The sequence below is a fragment of the Sesamum indicum genome, linkage group LG4, assembly GCF_000512975.1.
Source record: "Sesamum indicum cultivar Zhongzhi No. 13 linkage group LG4, S_indicum_v1.0, whole genome shotgun sequence".
Classification (NCBI taxonomy): Eukaryota; Viridiplantae; Streptophyta; class Magnoliopsida; order Lamiales; family Pedaliaceae; genus Sesamum; species Sesamum indicum.
This window is the reverse complement of record NC_026148.1, coordinates 1,503,645-1,510,685: the sequence shown is the minus strand read 5'-3', so window position 1 is coordinate 1,510,685 and position 7,041 is coordinate 1,503,645. Positions and strand designations below refer to the sequence as shown.

At 36.3% G+C, this 7,041-nt stretch overlaps 1 long non-coding RNA gene across 1 annotated transcript; it reads right to left on the bottom strand.

The window, feature by feature from the left end:
• On the bottom strand, positions 2,580-3,604 carry LOC110011928. Its single transcript, XR_002287033.1, has 3 exons — positions 3,507-3,604; positions 3,219-3,337; positions 2,580-2,776 (listed from the first exon to the last, which is right to left on the bottom strand). It is a non-coding gene; the product is annotated as an uncharacterized LOC110011928 (long non-coding RNA).

Below are 7,041 nucleotides of genomic sequence, written 5' to 3'. Positions count from 1 at the left end.
CTACTGACAAAGAGGAGAAAACTGCATACTGGCCCGACCTGCCTGAGTATAGCGCGTGGACCTATTCTTCAACAGTCAGACACCTCAAAGTCTATTCCTGAAAGAAAATGTCAGCAGGGAAATGAGCCTGCCACTCAATAAGTAAATAACCAGCCCTATCTATATATGCATATCAAGCACAGCCCAAACAAGAGGAACATGCAACACGCATGGAATACAGTCAATTTAATTCCAACATAATCAGCTTTATTACACCATATGACTATCTCATAACAAGACAATCAATCAAACTCCATTTTTCCTGGTTTGCTTACCAGCAGGTGATATTGTGTTTTTCCCGCCAACTCAATCTCACCATTATTAAATTTAAGTGAATCCCCTTGACAGCCGGCTCATCAATCTCATTTCGCACATAGCATTTTCTTTTCGCACATAGCTGTTTCATTTCGCACATAGCATTTTCTTTTCGCACATAGCACTTTCTTTTCGCACATTGCACTTATCATATCGCCATAGGCTTTTCAACACATCAAGGGGTATTCACACCACAATTATATTCAATTTCCACCACTCCCTCATTTCCACATATCACCATTCTTGTAAGCAACTAGTAACGTAAAACCATATATCAATACATTCTCATTCTCAGACACTCACAACACATCAAACAACAAACATAATACTTCAACGTACTTTCTCATTATACGTACACATTATCGTCAATCAAATCAAATCATCCATCACTCATATACTTTCAAATAAATCCATATCAGCATGAACCACAAAGTTATATAATAGTAATACCACAAATAAAGATGACATATATAGATAATACTAATTATTTACTTACCTCGACCTTACAACGCTTTTATCTATCCAATAGGTAGTGGTTCGGTCTTTTCACTTTACCCCCGTATCCTATAATGAGTTATACCACACACAATTAATATATCGAGAATATCGTAATTTCTTTTAAATATAATATTAAATATTATTCGTACAATTTCTAATAATTCTTCAATATTCCATTTCTTTCGAAGTACAAATCTTTTCTTTTCCTCTTTATTAACATACCATTTATTAAATATAATTTTCAGAATATTTCTATGAACTTTCTATCAATTTCTCGCTATTATACTCTTTAATTGAATAATAATACATATAATTACGTATTTGGTTAACAATTCCGATGGAATTGTATAAATTAGCTATAATAATATTTAAATCTAATGAATTTAATAATTTAAGTAGCCAACGATATCATTTTTATATCCAATTTGATATTTAATTCGATACTATTTTAAATAGCTAAACTATTAAATAGTACATTGCTTAGTATAAACAACATTTAATAAACAGACTAATTAAATAATATAATTATATAAATTAATAAAAATTAAAATTGAAATCTTACTTCACCGCAGACTGCTAAAACTCGAACAGTAGAATTGCAATTGAAAGTTAACTTTTCATTCAATATATATATATATATATATATATGGAGGTTGGGCGGTGGTGATGGCCCACCCCACCAATCATTTCCCTTTCTCTTTCTTTTCTTTTCTCTTTCTTTCTTTATGTTTTTTTTTATTTACTAATATATATAATATTATTATTTTATTAATTTAATTAGACTTTTCTTAAAATACCCATTACGTCCCTCCTAAATTTCCTTAGTTAATATAAGTTGCTCTAAAATATTATCACTAGCTCCAATTTAATCCGTTCAGGTTTTGTTATACTCCAATTATGGCCCATAATTTATGTACTAATTAACTAAGTTTCATAAAAATTTACCAATTAATCCCCCAAATAGATATTATAATCTTTGGAGCGTCACATAAAGAGTCACACACAAATTTGCAACGACTCGTTAGACCACATTGGGTAGCAGTAGCGTCCTCACCACATTATTGTAGATGGAATGTTTTGACACATTAAAACCATTTTGATCCAAGTCCAATACGGGTCTAACATTGATTGAGTATAGGCCGAAACCTAATGGGCTTGTTTTAATTAAATAAAATAAAACCTAACCAATAATTCGATCTACTCTTATTACATTCGAAAAGAAATTCCAATTAAAAGTCGGGGGAAATACAGAGATAGGGAGGAAGAGCAAACCGTCTTATTTCAAGGCATAAAACGAGAGATGAGAAGTTAAACCCCAAGAGGCACGCAAGCCCCACCCAACAAAAAATAAAATTCCATACATGCGGTCATGGGCTTGGTGATCATCTATAGTTAATCTAATTAACATTTAAGCAAAATTATACTAAATAATCATTCTAATCACATATTATACATACCATGCATGTATAACCAATGGTATCTAATATCATAAAATTAAAATTCTATGTAGAAAAACACAAGTTTAAAATTTTAATTAAATGGACAATTAAAACATGTGCATCTATATAATGCACAAAATATACAAAATTAATTTAGCAATTTAATCTTATAAAAAATCTAATTTAATCCATATATTAAAATAGCAAAATCAAATATTTTAAAAAATATGTAGAAATCCAAAAATTCTAAATTTTTGGAAAAATGGCGAAAAATATGGCCGAGTCGTTTGGTGTCCAGCCGCCAATGCACAGATGGCCAAGCACGTGCACAGACTCCTCCGCTCTATGCGCATACGCCCCTACCTACATGCAGGCCCACTCGTGATCACCTGCCTGCTCGCACTCGGCGGCGCTCAATGGTTTGTGCTTGCCATTAGTGCGTTGCTACAATATCATTTTCAAAATTTTTTATTCTGCATTTTAAACTGAAACAAATCCCATCTAGTTACAGAAAATCTGAATTTCTTAAATACATCAAATATCCAAAATAATTGCAAAATTACACAAATTACTTCTAATATATAATCACCAAATAAAGCAACCAATCATGCTTTAAAAATCGCTAAACATGTTTTTCATACTCATCAAATAAAGAACATACAAAATGTATAGCCATACATTGAAACGGGGTTATGATACCACTTGAAGGGAGTGGACCGGTTCGGGAATGCGCTAGTGGAAGCGCAAGAAAGTAAAGCACTAAAAACACATATAATTTAAAATTAATTCTACGGCCAACCAAGGGCGTACCTTTGGTCTTCCGGGACGTTCGATGTAGTATGTGGATTAAAGTAAAATAAAATAACAAATCGAACTAGGTTATACATTAAACAAGAAATGAGATACTGTATTTAATTGAAAGTTTACCTCACTAAAGTTTCAAGCGGTGATCCATGTTCGGCCCCTTGTTCACCCTAGGCTCCAATGTTGAAGCCCTCTAGAGATGATCCACACCATACTATGGCAAGATAATTTTGATCTCTTTGCTAGAAGAAATCAAAATCGATTAGAAGATGATGAAAGAGAACTACACTATCAATTAGTGTATTCTCTTCGTCAAGAATTCTATACAACTCTACAATTGATCCTAAATCAACGAAAGATAAATAATTAGAGGCATGTGAGGGAGAGAAAGAGAGAGCGGGTGAGAGTTACCTTGCTTGGAGGAGGGATGGGGTATGTGTTCTCTACACTTTTTACTGTGTTGTTTTATGAATCATGAAGATCACACATACCTACAAGGCGACTCCCTTTATTTATGGTATGATCCAATCATGCAGTATAGTGTAGGGCTCCGAATATAGTTAAGTTTGCACTTTCACTAACCCTCATTCCAACAATAGAAGTCAACTCTCTTTGCTAGTAGGTCTTAATTTACTGGACCGAGTTTTTTTAATTAAAATAAATTCAAGGCCCAATGAATTTAATTAAATCCAATTTAAATTAAGCCAAATGTGATTTAATTCACTTAAAGGCATGAGCCCAATTCTTGCTAATTAATAAATTCAATTTATTAATTAAAGCACGCCCATTTAAATTAATCTAATTAATTTAATCCTGGGCTATCCATCCAATGGATCATCCCATGTGTAAATAATCCTATTATTTACATGTTCTGAAATAATTTCATATTAATTCATTGTCCTTCCATTGGAAGAGTGATTGTGCCAAACTCCCTCCCAAGCATGGTATATTAATTGTTGAGGTTAACATGGTTGCTAATTCTGCTTCATTGGTATTGAATACTAGTTGTGGTGCTCACATATTGCAATGATTTGAAGGTGGTAGAAAGAAGCAGAAAGCTAAGTATAGACAAGGTGGTCCTTAATCTTGCCGATGGCAAGGCTAGGCTGTCATAGCTCAAATTGTACGAACCGTCAAGTTAGTTATTAGTAGTCGTGTTAGGCTACAATTAAAGGAATGTTATTTTGTACCTAGCATGATAAAAAACATCATTTTTATTCCATTGTTAGATGATGCTGGTTTTGAGTTTTTGATTAATAAAAATTATTTTTATTTGATAAAAGATGGATTTTCTCATTTACTAGGTAAATTAAATAATTATTTTTATATTCTACAAAGGTTTGATTGGGTCATGACTTCTTAAATAGACGTAACTTAGACAATCTTGAAAGTGCACAAGGCTAGGTCACATCTCCGAATATAGGTTAAAGAGGTTGGTAGACTCAAAGAGTCTAGAAATAGAGAATTTGGACAATCTACCAGCCTGTGAGTCTTGTCTTAAAGGAAGAATGACTAGGTAGCCCTTTGTTAGATAAAGTAAGCTTGCCAATGGTCTATTGAATTTGATCGATATTGAGGTCCACGGGACACTGAATACTCAAGCTAGAGAAGGATTTCCTACTTCATAACATTTATCGATGATCAATCATGGTATGGTAATGTTCACCTGATGAGGTACAAGTCTGAGGCCTTTGTGAGGCTCAAAGAATTCAGACTTGAAATTGAGAACAAAATTAATTGCAAAATTAAAATCCTTCAGTCAGACCAAAGTGGATAGTATCAAAGTGGTGAGTTTTAAGATTATCTAAAGGAAAACGGTATAGTCTCTCAGTTGACAACTCAATTGAATGGCATGGCTGATAGGATAAATCGGACTCTACTGGACATGGTCCGATCTTTGATGAGTTTTATCGAACTGCTTTTGTCCTTATGGGGTTATGAACTTGAGATGGCGGCTATGTCACTAAACAAACAGTGGCCCAGACGCCATATCAAATATGGCATGACAAGCCTGCTTCCTACAAGTACTTGAGACCGTAGCACAGTCCTACATACATTAAGAGACTAGTAGGTGACAAACTAGATTCAAGGTCTAGTTTGTTCAAGTTCATCGGCTACGTTTTGATAGGGGACGGATCCTTTTCTTGTAACTCACCGTCCTCGCTACATGCTTTGACTTCACTAGACAATGCTTATGATGACCATGTTTGGGACACGATCACCTCTCACACAAATATAAGATACAGTCATCGGATACGCGACTGTTATGATTCCTCAAAAGTCTAACGACTACTCCCGTACTATCAGAGCCGGAGACTCAAGTCGTACCGACCAAGTCTCCAAGGCTTCCATATGACGATCTCCATGAGTCAGTTCAGTCGATTTGACACCTAGTCAATCGACCTATTAAGATTTTATAGACGTCCTATGTTTGTCGCCGACAAAATACGACACTCATAAAATGAATGTGACTCTTACTACAAGTCTGCGTAGGACACTTTGATGCCCATTCTCATAGTCCTCGACTTGAAATATTTCAAAACTAACCTTAAACAGTTGGTTTTATGACCGTCATCCACTGCACAGTTTAACTGTTGCACGGTTGTTCAAGGTGGTCTATGGGCTTTGTTGTGATGTTTGACATAAATGCAAACATAAATTTAATGAGCACAACAAATAAATGCCAATAGTGAATACTCATTTTATTCACTGAATAATCTTATATATGATCGAGTTATTGTTAGAATAGATTACATGCATGCCAATCCAATTGGCTTTCAGGTCACATATTCTAACACCATCCTGGTTAGGCATCTATACTTAATACTTGAGATCGCATTACGCCAAATTTCTCGAAATAGGAACCTCTTTTTTCATTTCAACCAATGACTGTGGCACAGGTTTATAGACCAGAAATGCACCTTCAACTGCATAAGAGATACCTCTGTGACGTTTTGATAGGGAACGGATCCTCTTCTTAAACTCATCATCCTCACTACATGCTTTGACTGCATTGGACAAGGCTTATGATGATTATGTCTGGAACTCGATCACCTCTCGCACAAATCTAAGATACAATCATCGCATGTACGTGACTACCGTGATTCCTCAAGTCCGAGGACTACTCCCTTACTATCGGGAGTCAGGGATTCGAGTCATACCGACCAAGCCTCCAAGGCTTCCATATGACGCTCCCAGCGAGTTCATCCTGAGGGAGACTAGGAAGGAGATGACGAGTCGCTGCCAGTAATTGGAGAGGGAGGTGAGGAAACTGCAGAAGGAAGCAGCCAGCCATGAGAGCGCACTGAAAAAGACGGTGGAGAAAGCAGTGATGGATTTTTCCCATTTTGAGGAAAGCAAGAATTACTTGGAGGCTTACTGAGAAAGCCACCCGAAGGAGTACAAGAGGTCTGTAGAATATCTGTAAGAGGTGGCTAAGATAGCGGGATCCTACTCCGAGCATGGCTTCTCAACCTGCAAAGAACAGTTTTAGGCTCAAGGTTACCCCCCTTATGGGAGAAGAGCCTTCCTTCCTTGATCTTGCCACAGCTCTATACAAATGCTCCAGATCCCTTTGAACCCTCCATCCCAGGAGTGGGAGGCCTCCCCCCAGATTCAGGTTGGTTTATTTCTTAACCCTCTATTTGTACTTCTTCCTAGCTTTTGTGCTGATCCTTGCAAAATTTTTGTAGAAGAAGGGTTGGATTTATTAGAGGAGGAAGAGGCAGAATAAGGAGTCCCCAATACGAAGCAACAATTGATGCCATAGCGGGGCATCTCTAGGGAGAAGGCGCCCCAGATGAGAAGGAAGAAGGACCTCCTTTGGCTACTGCTGCAGCTCCTCCTACAACCCAATGCCTACTGTTGATGCTCCCCTCGAGAAAGAGACAGAAGACCCCGCTTGTGTGGAAAAACCCGATGATGTAGTGCAATTGACTTTTAAGCC